Source organism: Malurus melanocephalus, unplaced genomic scaffold (assembly GCF_030028575.1).
Source record: "Malurus melanocephalus ecotype Western Australia unplaced genomic scaffold, MMel_1.1 scaffold_121, whole genome shotgun sequence".
NCBI lineage: Eukaryota > Metazoa > Chordata > Aves > Passeriformes > Maluridae > Malurus > Malurus melanocephalus.
Window position 1 is genome coordinate 1,100,273 of NW_026623353.1, and position 14,137 is coordinate 1,114,409.

The following is a 14,137-nucleotide window of genomic DNA, read 5'->3' on the forward strand; positions in this document are numbered from 1 at the left end:
GATTGTTTCAAGAGTGTGAGCTAATAGAGCAAGCTAACTCAAATGACATTTCCTCATTTTAGTGGAGGTTGGCAAGAATTTTCTTGTTGCAGAGCACTGAGGTGTATACAGAAGGACTAAACCCCTTCTCCCTCCTCCACCCCTTCCCCTCAATCATTGAAATCTAGTATAAACAGCAGTTTTCTTTTTCACCAGGTTATGGCAACACCTCACTTCACACTTGAGTCATTCCCCACTTCACTTATAGCTCAGAATAAACTCATCAATTTCACATGGCAAAACTGAAAGCACTGCTACACCATTCATCAGGAGCACCATTCATTCACTGCTCCTCCCAAATACACTTTCACCTAACTACTCCATTTGAGCAAGCKGATCCAACAATTGAGAAATATTTTAAAAACCCCCAGACATAGATAATTTTCTGACCAATACTGGCAAGATTCCTCACAGTTTTACCTTAAGTAGAACACAGCAATTATGTGGATTACTAAAACAGTTTTGTTTTTCTAGATTTATAATTATGATGCCTAAATTTTCATGATGTATCTAAGTTTTCATCTGTGGAACAATGGAACATTTCCACATTATTCCTACCAGTTATTCCATAAACTACTCTTAAAGATTAATTCCTTGATACTTAAATCATCTTTTGATAACTACAGCACTACAGAGTCACTACTGCCAAGTGCAAGAAGGATTTAATGAAAGGACTCCCTGAAGCACTAGAATTCCAAGTCTATATAAATATTATTCAAATCATTTTATGAAGTATTTGATGTGTTTCACAGACTTTCTGGCAAGGGCTACAAACCTCTGCTTCCCATGTCTGTTGCAGAGAAACACAAGGCCCAGTTTTCAAGCTGTTGTAGCACAGTTGTAGGCACTACCTTTATATAAAACCAGTTTGTATATCTTGTGTGCCGTACCCATCAGGCTTGCAAGCAAACACATTTTTGCAGAAAGAGAACATGTGTTCAATATCCAAATAAGTATACACAAAATGCTTATATGTCTATAAAAAACACTGCCTATTTTTAAGTCTAGCAAGCACAAGGAATTAGAATGAAAATTTTGTAACAATTGGGCTTTACTTTAACTGAAACAGCGTATTTCTCTGATAGTCCTGAAGCATTGATGATTATGTCAATTTACCCTTCATTGTTCTGTCTAAAGATTGACCTCCTCCTAACTAGTAATAGTTAAATTACTTAAAGCTTGTATATTTTAAAACAAGGCATTTAATAGAAATGCTCTATCCAATAGCTGCCTACTCAAACAGCTCGAAACCTCAAAAACTCAGTAAATATTAAGAAGTACCAGATAAAGTAGTTATTTTGTTCAGTTATTTCTATGACACCTGTTAGCATCTCCTCTCAAACAATATAGCTATTACAACTAAACTGAGATTACCAGTTAACTATTTTTAATTTGATTACACAGAGACTCGTTAGTATTTCTTTTCAGTGGTATTCTAGTTGGCTAAATTTAAATAAGTGACATTATAAACTGAATCATCTTAGATGTGTATATATAAAGATACAAATAAAAATAAATTTGAAGGTCTACACAAGTAAGAAAACATGCAGAAATCTAAAAAGTCTAATTTTACTGAGCTATGATTACCTAGTGTGTGATATGCTCTGAAGTCTGAATTTTTTCTTTTGTTAGCTCTGTTGACAAATATCCCTCAAGAACACAAATTACATGGGTTTGGTTTGGTATTTTTTGTTTTGTTTGTTTGTTTGGTTTTTTTTTTTTTTTTTGTTTTTTTTTTTTTTTTTTTGTGGTAGATACACCATCCTGGTTCACTCAGTCCAGGCTAGTTCTAGCATGGTCTGGTGAAGTGTTTCCACCCTAACTGCAGTGTGGATAACAGATCCATGGCATCATGTATTTTACAGCTCTGTCTTGTCTAACTTCATTGTTTGTAAATGGAAACAGCTGGAGGTCCTCCATAACTGATTTTTAATGTGCCATTAATAGAGGGACCTTAAATTTGTATTGATATTCACTAGAGGTATAAAGTAACATTGTTGGTCTTAGTATTTATTTTACAGATTAAGTAGCAACAGCAGCCTTGACTTTCTTTTCTAATGGAGCATCTTAATAATACTTTAATAAAGATATTCCCATGCTTCCTGCCTCACACTCCGTGACTGCAGTATTTTAGTTCTCTAACTTCTTGTAGATCTATAGGAAAAGGAGCCCCTTTTTGTGCCCCGTGATCACACTAAAATAGCCTATAAACTGAAGAAGATGTATGTAGAAAGACACACGTAAGATGGCTGTGAAACATTCACTTACRATTATTGAGTAGACTCCTCCATGAAACTAGTAAGACTTAGTTTTTACTTAGAACTTAGTCTAAGCTCCCCTGTAGTCCATTAGTCTTTGCAACTTTTCTAGAACTATCTTCTCATGAACCTTTTCCCCCGGAAAAAAAAAAAAAAAGAAAATAAATACAATTACAAAATTAAGTGCATTGTGGTATTGGTACTTTTGTTTATTTTATCCCATTTGTTCTGTAAAAGAACTCAACTCCACCCTTACCCCATTCACCCCGGGAAATCAGTTTTCAAGGTCGTACACACCTTTGCTTAATGTTTATTTAAGATCAGTTTCTCCCTTATGCAGTGTAAAAGGTACTTTGTCTTTAGAAAATGGTATTAAAAAAAAGTATGAAGTGAAGGATTTATTTAAAGAAAATGCTTTTCTTGCACATAAATATGCAGTTCTAAGTTACTTAACTCCAAGAAATTTCCCTCCAAGCAGTGCTTTTATGAAGTGCAAATCATTGATGACTTTTTCTAATTTGGCACAAAAAAGTGCTAACTACTTGCCCAGTTATCCTGTTATTTGAATATATATACATATACATACATTTATACACACACACATACATATACATGAAAAAGAAATATTCCAAACTGCCATAGAACAGCTGGAAAAACATTGAGACCTTTTTTCTTCTTTTCATTTAAAGATGTCTGAAGGCAAGGAATTGAACCTCCAGGTTTTGTTATCTAGATAACATAATTCTTTGATATAAGCTATTTGAAGTCCTGGCTCTATATAAATGTTCATACTTTTTATTTATTTAATTATTTGCCCCTTTAATTTCAGAACATGCCATCAGTTTCTGTATTGGACTTATAGAAGCTACCCACATGTGGCACACAAGGACTGACTCTACATAATTAACCATATGTCACATTTTATTCATAAACACTTAAATACAATTGTTGCTACTTTCCAGTATTGCCACAAGAGAACTATCAGAACAAGAAATGCCAGACTTGGCTTAAAAGTACTGTCTTTTTTCAAATACAGTACACTTCTCTGTGCTGATAGATGAATGCTACAGACAGAAGACAAAAGATAAATTCACTGAGAGAAAAAAGAAAACACACTGTAGATTTTCTAGTCAATTAAATTTCTTTTTATCTTTAGCTTAGCTTATTGAATTGAGTTTTAAATTGTCCTGAAACAAACAAGTATTGAACACACTAATACCTACTTGTTATAACTCTTAACAACAATATTATGACAGCCCTCCTGTCACTACTCAGTGTTGCCACTGAGCATATTTCAAGCAGTCCACTTCCACAGAACTTCCATTTGCATTACAATAATCTACTGCCTAATCATGGCCTGACTCAGATATTAGTCTGTGGGTTACAATCTCTTTTCACCATTCCTTAAATATGCTCATGTATATAATCCATAGGATATGCTCTGCCAACCCAGCAGCATTTTCTTTTCAATTCTGCTTACATATTTAAGTGCCACTTGTTTCACAGCAGCACAAGAAACTAGATTATAGAACCAGCAAAAATAAGAGGCTTCTGTAATTAGCCATCTCTTCCAGCCTTATTTTAAACCTCAAGATATAAAATAGTGGAGATCAATTAGCAATAAATGCAATTTAGTCACTTAGAAAATGACAGTTTACATTACAAAAGTGCTTTCTTGAAAAACATCATTTAACCTAATGCATCAATGCAATCCCAATAATTCATCTATTTTGAATGAAACATTCAATTATAATGAAAACAGGAATACCTTGAAATGAGAACACTCCAGCAAAAAAAGGTTGCAGTCTGCTTGCCAGATAGTGTGCAGGGTTATAATGCATCACATGCCTGTACCCTTCCACTGTTGCCCTTTCTTCTCTGGCCTGCATGGCAGCCTTTACTACTCCATAAGGCATCTACAGCATTTATGTTGCCTTCATGCACAGCAAATAGCCCTAATCAAACCTTTTACTTGTTAGGAAGCCTTTACCTCTCTACCCATCTGACTGGATGGCTGCTGAGCTCACTGCTCACACCTTAACCCTCAGCTGGGCTCATTTATTTCCCAGGGGACACATTGAGAAAACTGACAGTTACAGGAGCAGTAGCAGGTTAGCAGAGCTTGCTTGGGGGAGGGGAAATTCCAAACCAATAAAAGCTTCTCAAAAAAGGTTAGTAGCTTTCCAAGCTTACATGTAGACTAAACAAGGACAAGCCTAATAAAATTAATTGCTTCACAATAGCAAGCTTTGTGTTTATATTCTGAAAATACTGTAAGCTGTATCTGCTTAAAACAATATTGAATGGTCAGGTGGTTTAGAGTTTTAAAGCATGTTAGCCTAATCAGCCTTAAATTAAAACAGATGGGAATGACAGATATGTTAAGGTTATTAAAGACCTCTAAAGGATAGAGTTAAATAAGGTTACCTAATCCATCTTAGAAGGGTATTATGAATTGCATCACTTAAACAAGAATAGCATTCTTGCATCTATTTTTGATTTTACAAGACTAAATGAAATTAACAACACAAGTTAACCAATGGCATGCACATAATATGTATCTACTAATCTCAGTTTTTGAGAGAAAAACCAGGATGTTTCCTGATACTGAAAAACTTTCATACAGATCTTTTAACAGCAAAGATTATCATTCTCCTCATGTCACAATACATAGTGAATGCTCACCAATGAGAACAATATATCAGCATATTAAAAATCAGTATATTGTATCTATTTAAAGAGAATGAGAATTCTACTACTTAAACCCTCAAATATTGTGGCACAGACTTCTCAGATGTTCTTTTAAACAAAACCCAAAAAGCCCTTTAAAGCTAACAACACATTATTACTGTCACCTGAGCAAAGCGTGTAAAACAAATGAAAATTAACAATCTCATCTTCATATGTGCAATAGTTATTAATATGCTTTTTAAGGGCTTGTTCTTGCTACCGTAGCTATGACAAAAATGTCAGTGATACCTCATTGTGTGGTGCAAACAAGTGGAGTAGGAACCTGGCCTCAAACCAGGTATCCTGTACCAATACCCTGTTTTCTTCCTTTGAAACATTTTTTCAGCTCAGTAAGTAAAGAGTTTTCACCAAGCAGCCAAACTAGCTTACAGCCTGTTAGTTATATACAAGTGAAGTGGGAAACATGGTTGAGAGCTACTCACATAAGAGGGAGAAAATCCTCAACTCACATGCACTAGGTAAATTCTTAGCACCAGACCATCCCGTAAAGGCACCTTTATGCACCTTCCCTGGGGAAGACAATGGACTGTTGAGAAACTCAACCAGGAAGTAGTGTGAGGAATGCTTTCTGAGGAGAGGTGCCAGAGCCAGCTTCCAAGCAGAGCAAGGATTTATGAATCCTCTTTGGGTTTTGGTATGAACAGGTGTTAATATGCTGAGACTTGTCAAAACTACAATGCTATCTCAGTATGCACAAAAGCCATATGATATCCTTTTTTAACTCTTTACCCCTCCACTTTATAATCCCCAGGCTAACAAATCCCAGTTCCCCAAGGTTAACTGAAGATTGAGTAACAGCTCTGGCTCCCAGAAACACTTTTCTGAATTTAGATGCCTATATTGAAGTAAATCCCATTTTGCAACCAGCTTGGAAATTATTTTCAAGGATTTCCAGCATGAAGGTGAAAGGTACAAGGACAGTTTAATCCTGCTGGAGTACCCAACATCTGAAGTTCTCTCCTTGTTAACTTTAAATTTGAAAGGGAGACTGAGGCTTTTCAAAATCTTTCAGTGTCTCTATTTTTGAAAATAAATGACCCAATGCCTATTTTTAGTATACATTTTGCAAATAATATTGACACCTTTACTTTTGCTGCACTAGAAAATATGAAATGCAGGAATGAACTTGTCCACTTCATGGCCTTTGTAAGATTAAACAAAGCATTTTATCCAGCTACAAATTACATTCAACTATTTAAAGAAATCTTCATAACTGAAGTTTTCCTTATGTATTTACATATAGCAGAGTTATAGTACGACTGCAATAGGTAAACCATCACCTGTTGAAATGTTTGGCTACATTTGCCCAACTGCAGGGCACTGACAATATCTGGGCACATTCTAACCACCCACCAGGATTAAAAGTAACTGAACTGAAATCTAGCAGCAGTTTAATTCACTAAGACTAAATTCAATCAGCACTCAGAGGGAAAGGGGGATTAGACTTAGCATTCTAAGTCTGTGTTTGCCAGATCACATACACACTTTCATTTCAATTGAGTAAGAGAAAGTTGCAGTGGAGAATACGAAGTGGAATCTTTGCCAGTGATAAAACACATAATTCCAAGGCAAGCACATTGAGGGAAATTAAAATGTATAGCTCAAATAACATCAGCATCTATAGAACCAGAAGAAAATTTAGAATCATTAGTTTCATTACAGAGATAAAACATCAGGACAAAAGAAGAGTTTTATCTATACAAGCCCTCCAATAAACCTTCATATAGAAAGAGCTTGTATCTTAATCTCAGTGCACTTCTACTTTTCACTATTCTAGTTAGAGGCACTTTTCAAGCAGTTTCATATATGGTAGAAGTTTTGGCACAGTTATTCTTTAGACATGACAGATATATACCAGTTTGCAAATACCTTAAACTGGCTTCTAAGTGACTTCTGGTAAGTTATATCAGTCTTCCTCATGAAGTTCCCTTCAACAGGAACAGTATAATTTCTTACAGATGCCTTGAGAAAATGAATCTAAAAGGTTTAATGTAAAGTGGGTTCATTTCTGTTTTTTTAAAGCAATGTTTTGGAGGACAGCATGAGGAAGTGAAGACAAGGCTGTAATCATAACTGATCCTGGAAGCACACAGCAAACATGTCTCAAGTCACAAGAAAAGCACTACAAAAACAACAAACATGTGCCATTACTAATTTTTCTTGCATTATTTAATTAAAAAAACATTAAAAACAAAGATCAGCCACTTTCCTTTGCCAAGTAGGTCGAGTTAATAATGAGTGTGCAATAACCCCAATCTTTGCACCACCTTTACAGTGCACTTGGGTTTATATTTTCATGAGCTAGGAATTCTTTTTCAAGATAGAAAGCAAGACTGTCACACTTCATATGATTCTAAAAGCTCTGACTGTTAAAAAATCCAATTGCTTCCAGTAAAAGCAAAACTTATCACAAGTTAGCCGGTTACTGAGTAGAGACAAACACTGATCAAATAAATGTTACAAATATTCAGCAGAGTCAATATTCCATACAAATATTCCAGAGTCAATATATTGTGAGCACTATAATTTTTATCCTTGAAAAATGTTACATGCTACCTGAAGGACACTTGGAAAGTACCGGTTATTGTGTTAACAGGCTCAAAGCTGCTGACCACTTGTTTTTATCTGAGGCAGTAGTCCTGCAGCAGACTCAATTCTGCATAGAACTAGCCCTGCTTGCAGATCTGGGCACTCCCAGAGCCAGGAGGGGCAGTTGGGCTTCAAGAACAGACAGATTTATCTGTGACTCATTTGTAATGGAAAATTTCTTACCTCCTTTTGCTGCTGTAGCCATCACTTGCAAGCTCATTTCCATGAATAAATTTGATTTTGTGTACCCTTAGACTATCAAATGCTGAGTTGTGAAGCTCTTAAATGGCAAGCCCTTCTAAACAATTCTCATCTATTTTCATAGCACCTACCATTCAGAAAGGTAAACAGGTAGTGGAAGCAGCACCCTGCTGCTAAAGACAGAATTTCTGTGCATTATCCACGGGACCCAACCTCAAAGTACACGATGTACTAGCAGCCAGATTTCAACACTGCTGGAATGCAAAGCCTTGACCAGAAGACAGAGTTAGTATCCCCTGTGTTGAAATGAAGAATGTCAGAAAAAAGAGCAGCTACTTCAAAGAATGAATAAAAAGCACAACTATGAGATATTAAAGAAAAAACTAAGAGGTGTCCACAGCCTCAGGGAACTGACATTTTCTCCAGTCTCAGTGAGGCTCATTAGCACAATCAAGTACAACATATGGGCCTATGCAAGGCTGCACTGTAGAAGGCAAAACTGACAAAGATTTAAATCTCCATTAGAAAAGCTTAAGAGTACAACATCCTTTAATTTAATTTTATATGCCAGGGTACAAAGTCACAATGAGGACGGCTTTCACAGTCTATCAGGCAATTTGGAAGGCTGCTAGGAAATCATGATAGCCTTAAATATATTTGAGTTTATATTGACAATGACACACTTTGAATAACATTGTGCAAGCTTCCTGTTCATTATATCCCCCTATTTACCCCTACTTACAGCACTCAGTCACAACTGAGTGCTGTAAGGCAGAAGGCAAGCAGCTGTGTAGGGCAGAAAAAGCACCAAAGTCTTCACTGCCTGCTTCAGACTTGACAGAGCCTTGGAAGTGTTTGCAAACTTCTTGCCTCTGAGACAAAAAGGAGGGAAGAGTCTGGCACAAAAAGTTACACAATAGTAAAACAGTGTAAATAGTAAAACAGAATCATCTTTACCTGTCATTCACAGCTCATTTAGCATTAGCACCAGACCTGACAGTTCCTCTACTCTCAGTTTTGCTTATGTTCCATCAGTTTTCCCTTATCATTAAGAAGCTTTGGGTCAATTTGGGACACAAAATGTCCTGGGGTTCACAAGGATGTAACAGCAGGGTGCACAACTACAGGAATACCAGATAAGATTACCTGTAGGCAATTATGTTGCCCCAGTTAAGAACACATTGGCAGAAAATCAGTTGAGGTTTGTGGCTGGTTGTGTTGCGATACAGTAGATGCTTCACATTTCTTTCACCTGGAATTGTATTTCCTACCTTTAGAGCAGATGCATTTTCCCATCTCTTCTCTTCCCAGCAACCTCTTAAATTGGCAGTTCCTAGAAGACAAGGGATTTTCAAAAGGGACAAATGTAGGCAGTATGTAAGATGTAATTATTTCTACTGTTTAGTTGTATTATTAAACAGAGATGGACTGAGGTGACCAGGAGTGCAAAGTGTGCTTCATCTTTACCTGTCAGCAGATACTATGGCAGATTCTAAGAGTAACTTTTTGTCCTATCACATCTAATGAGAAATTATTTTACCATTGTCGTTTTAAACCGTACTGACTCCAATCCTCATTTAGGTTGCACCAAGACAATCATTACTCCAGCACGGTACCCCCAAGAAGTCCAAAGCAGGCAGCTGACTACCTTTGTTACAGCAGTATGACTGAAACAGTCTAGTGAAGAGTTAGTTTCACTTCAATTAAGCCACACACATGCCGCAATAACTGAAAATACTTACTGAGTGCTGTAACAGAGGCCTTTTATTTATCAGTTGACTTTTGAAAAGCCACTTTTACACTACTTGTAGTAAATGCACTTGTAACTATAATTTATTTTGGCGTCTAGTTGGTGTTTGGCTGGCTTGATATTTTTACACATACATCGCACTTCAAAGTCTTCACTGAAACAGTTCACTGTTTCTCCCCAAAAATGAAAATATTAAAGATGTAAGACTCTCTGAAGAAATTCAAGTTCTGTTCCTCCGCCAAAGTTGATATACTTTCCATAAAAAGCAAACTCCCCTCTAGATTTGAGCCAATAAAACTGTGCAAATAACTCCAGCCCATATTCCGCTCTACAAGGATTCAGCTGCTTCATAATAAATGGGTTACACTGATTCCTGTGCCTTGCCCAGCAGCACGAGGCAGAGGGGTTACATTGAGATCAATTGTGTGGCTAACTTCTACATTAATTTATGAGCCAAGTAAAGTTTGCGTTTTCACTAACTTGCCACAGCAGAAAAAGGTAGTGTTCTGCTAGTTTTCTGTCACTTGTCTCAAAAGCTCAGGAGCCACAGGTACCAAAAAGCTGTCTACCAGCATTAATCAGCTAGGTTTTAAAGCACACTTGTCATAGAAAATACAATAATTCATGGTACCAAAATGAAACTTCATCTATAGGTGCTTTATCCAGGGGGAAGGCAACTGTAGTTCTTATTCTGACAATTTCTTGACATATTACAGTGTTTTTTTTTCTACACTAAGTTTTTATTAGTTTGAAGTCTGGTCTAGTTCCGTGCAACATGGTTTTTGTATTTGAATTACTGTATTTTGGTAAACATACAATTAATGTTATTTTAGTTGACTCTGCTTTCCTTAATCCAATATTATGAAAGCAATAAAAGGCTTGAAAAAAGACTAGGAGAGATACTGAAGCTGTTCTTCTCCTCAGTAGTAAGCATACAACACTTGTTTGTTTTGCCAGTATTTTTAAAGAAAAAGCATCTTGACTATGTTCTCAACCCAACTCAAGGCTTCTATCACTAATTCCATTCACTGCTGAAATGAAAACCCACAGAAATCATTTCTCAGTGAGTGACTTAAATAAAACATATTAAAATTAACTAGGTGGCAATATACCAGGGCCACAAATTAAAAGCTTACTATAATATGCATTTAAATTTCATTCATAAAGCTTTTCTCCTTTCAGGAAAAAATAAGACACTATTCAGTCTCATCAGCAATGTAATTAGAAAGGTGTGGTTAACAGAAACAAGGTAAAAATCACTCATCCACGTAATTTTAAAAATCTTGAAGCAGAAGGAAACTGGGCAGAAGCAAGCCCACCTCGTCCACACTACAGAATTAACTTTTAGGAAGAACAGGATTTTTAATCATGTCTACAATTCAGCCCCAAGGTCCAGAGTTTTTGTGGTTTTAAAACAAGATTTTATAGCTATTGGGGCTCCAAAGCTTGTGTGCTATTGGGTGGACATTACAGCAAACAGTTGGACTCTTTTCCACAGGGAACAAATTTTGCCAAGTTAAATGCTCTGCTTTATGGTAGACTGTAACAGGTGTTTTATTGTAACACTGTAGAAACACCCATTAAGTTCTTACTGAGAAATTCAGTTTCTTTAGGGTTTAAGGTGTTCCACTATTCTCAAAGATAACAAAAGCTCACTTCCCTCCTTTTGCAGAAAATAAAGGATACAGTCAGGTTGTAGAAATCGGTGTTGCTCTTTATCTCAAATAATATCTATATGCTTTCTCCATGTTTCATCCTCTCAATATCTTAGCAGTTCATATAACTACTAGATTAATTATTTTTAAAAAATTATAAAGGTTAGAAAACTATTGCTTTCTAATAGAAACCAATGTTTATTTTTGGCACATTACTGCTAAAGAAACAATGAAAAGTCTGACGAGAGGAAAAAGAATATGAAACAAACCAGTGTTGGAACTTTCCTAGAAATTAAGTTAAAATACTCTTCAAACCAAGCCTTTACTTGATTGTTTTTTAAAGCTATCATCATACCTATTTATAGTCATCAAGGATCTACTCATTCCACTCTGTATTAAAATTTTTTAAGAGGCAAGTGTGAAACATTAAGCATTAATGATTAGCACCCCAAGAAGAGCCAAGAATAAATGCTTTTATCACTACTTGTGCTTTTTAAAGTTAGAATTACCTTGCAACTGCAACAATTTTAGGCTGCTCATAATTCACAACTGGAGTAAACTGGGGAGTTAGAGAAATAAGAAGATGGAATGGAGAGAGAAGGCCTTGTGCAGCAGAGGTATGTCCAGTGGGGATGGGCAGAATCCTCCTTTAGGATTGGCACCAGTGGGTGCCATGGGTGGGAAGACTCTAGGCTGGTATTCCTGAGGGAGGGAATTGCTTTTGGGCAGGCTTGCGCTCCTGTGAGAAGCAAACTGCTAGTGAGCAGTGCAGCCTTGCCCAACAGTGACTCACGTTTGTGAGCAGTTCCCACTTGCAGTGGGACCAGGAGTGTGACTGCAGCAGTGTTCAGAGGCTGAGGGTCTCCTCTGGAACAGGTTTGTGGGCTTGTGGAGAAAGCCCTCACTGGATGATGTCAGGAGAATTGTCTCAGGAAGGGTGCAGAGCAGTACAAGCCCTCCACAGGAAGGGTGCACAGCAGATGGTATTTACCAGCAAAGCACCTTATGTAAGAATTTGGGTGGGGTTGCAGGCTATGGAATAGGGATCAGGGGCGGGTGTGTGGCAGGGAACGATGAATGGATTTGTCCAGAAGGAGCAGATGCCTTGTAGGTGTCAGGGTGAATTGTACTGAGGCAGCATAGGTCCACAGGCTAAGGAACTGAGGCAAGCTTGTGGTCTTGTGAGCAGTGAGTTGTTGGGAAAGGACAGCCTTCTGTAGGACTGGCACACGCAAATGTGCCGCTTCCATATGGTGTGAGGGTGGCGGGGGTGGCAGGAGAGTGCGCTGATGCTATTCATGGGCTGATGCCTCGTGTTTTGGTGGGCCTGTTATGTGGGGGGACCTCAACCATGAGCCAAGTGCCTCGTGTTTGGAGCAGTCTTGGGGAAAGTGGCTGCTTGGAAAGCAGTCACGACAACTAAGCAGGACAGGAGCTCTCAAGAAAGGACTGGGGATGTGTTTAGGATGAGCCTTGTGTAGGGGTGATGGGATTGTGAGGCAAGGTATGGTGAGCAAACACTTTCTGTGGCGATGGTGAGCAAAGTGAGGCCTGTCAGGGCGGGCCTGTAGCTGTGTGAAAAGGCACATTCTGTGAGGGGAGGACAAAGCCTTGTCCTGGAGTGACCCCTGCTGTGGCACAACTCCCATTTGCTGTGTGGGCCTTGTAGGCAGCAGCAGTGTGATGGGTTCAGTGGTTTATGTTTGAGGGAGTTTCATCTTGAAGAAAGGCCATTCCAGTGAGTGGGGATGGGTGGTGGGTGGGCCCTTGCCTGTGAGTGGCAGATGCCTGTAACAATGACAAGCTGCAGGAGGGATTACTTGAATTTCCATGCATGACCTTCTTAGTTAACTACCCACCTGCCTTTCCCACATCTTAGATTTATTTACAGGGAGAAGTAAAGCAAAAAATAACCTTAGAAAATGTTAAAATCATGTGTTATCTTACCCTCTATGGACTTTTTCAGTGCTACTTTTAGCTGTTTCCTAAATGCCTAAACTGGCAACCTTTCTCTGAAGTCTTCCACCCACTTGAGACCCTCTTTAAAACAACTTCACAGAAATCTGCTGTAGCCCAGCTCAGATTTCAGCTTCTACTCTGACTCTTCTTTTCTGACTCCCTGCTTTAGAACACCTTTTTAAGAATATTAATATTTTAATTTGTCAAGTCTCTTTCCCATCCTTATCAACTTTATTGTCTATCTAGCAGAGACACAAAAGCTACCCAATCATCTCATATCCCCTCTCAGCACCTACCTGTTTCCAGTCACTTCAATTCAGCAGCAATTTTTGTTTGCTGTTGTCTTAATGCCACAATCTAGATGGAACCAGGAGGATAAAGCGCTGCAATTAGGCTTCTCCAAGCTGATTGTCTGAAGCTGCAAGTACCCGTGATACCTGGAAGGCTCTTCTGGGAAGCAGTTCCCAGGTTAGGAATACCAGATGTCTTTTTGTCTAATGCTGATGGTCTTTTTAGAATTTGGACTGAGGTTAGCATGGGTTACAATTTAACTTGGTTGGTATGAAACTACTTTCATTCCAAATAGTGCTGGCTGTGCCAAGCACACTGATATACTTGGGGTATTCAGAGACAGGGCAAAGGTGACTGATAATGTCCAAATTTTTGTTTGCTTTAAAGGAAAGAGGTGGTGGGCAAAAGCTGAAAGGAAGAGAGGGAGGGAAATCTGACAAGTGAGTATGGTAGTCTAACACATAAATACTCTTTACATGAGATGTAGGTTATAGATTCTTTTGAAAATCTACTAACAGTAATAGCACCTGAGGAATTACTATACAGTTATAAACATTATGATGAATATTACAATTCATAACTGCATGGATTTATTTGTTTTTAGAGATGCTGTGTTTCCTGTTTTAGCAGTTGAAAGATTATAT

The 14,137-nt window shown here is 37.8% G+C and overlaps 1 protein-coding gene across 6 annotated transcripts in view; it reads right to left on the reverse strand.

Moving 5' to 3' along the window:
• SORBS2 (sorbin and SH3 domain containing 2) overlaps window positions 1–13,712 on the reverse strand; it is a 208,847-nt gene extending 195,135 nt beyond the window's left edge. For all 6 annotated transcript variants that reach the window (XM_057370228.1, XM_057370226.1, XM_057370225.1 and 3 more), the window contains exons 1-2: window positions 13,499–13,712; window positions 9,110–9,171 (exon numbers count right to left, since the gene is read on the reverse strand). The gene's annotated coding sequence lies outside the window, so the exon portion shown is untranslated. The remainder of the gene's footprint in view (window positions 1–9,109; window positions 9,172–13,498) is intronic.
• Window positions 13,713–14,137: the final 425 nt, after the last annotated feature.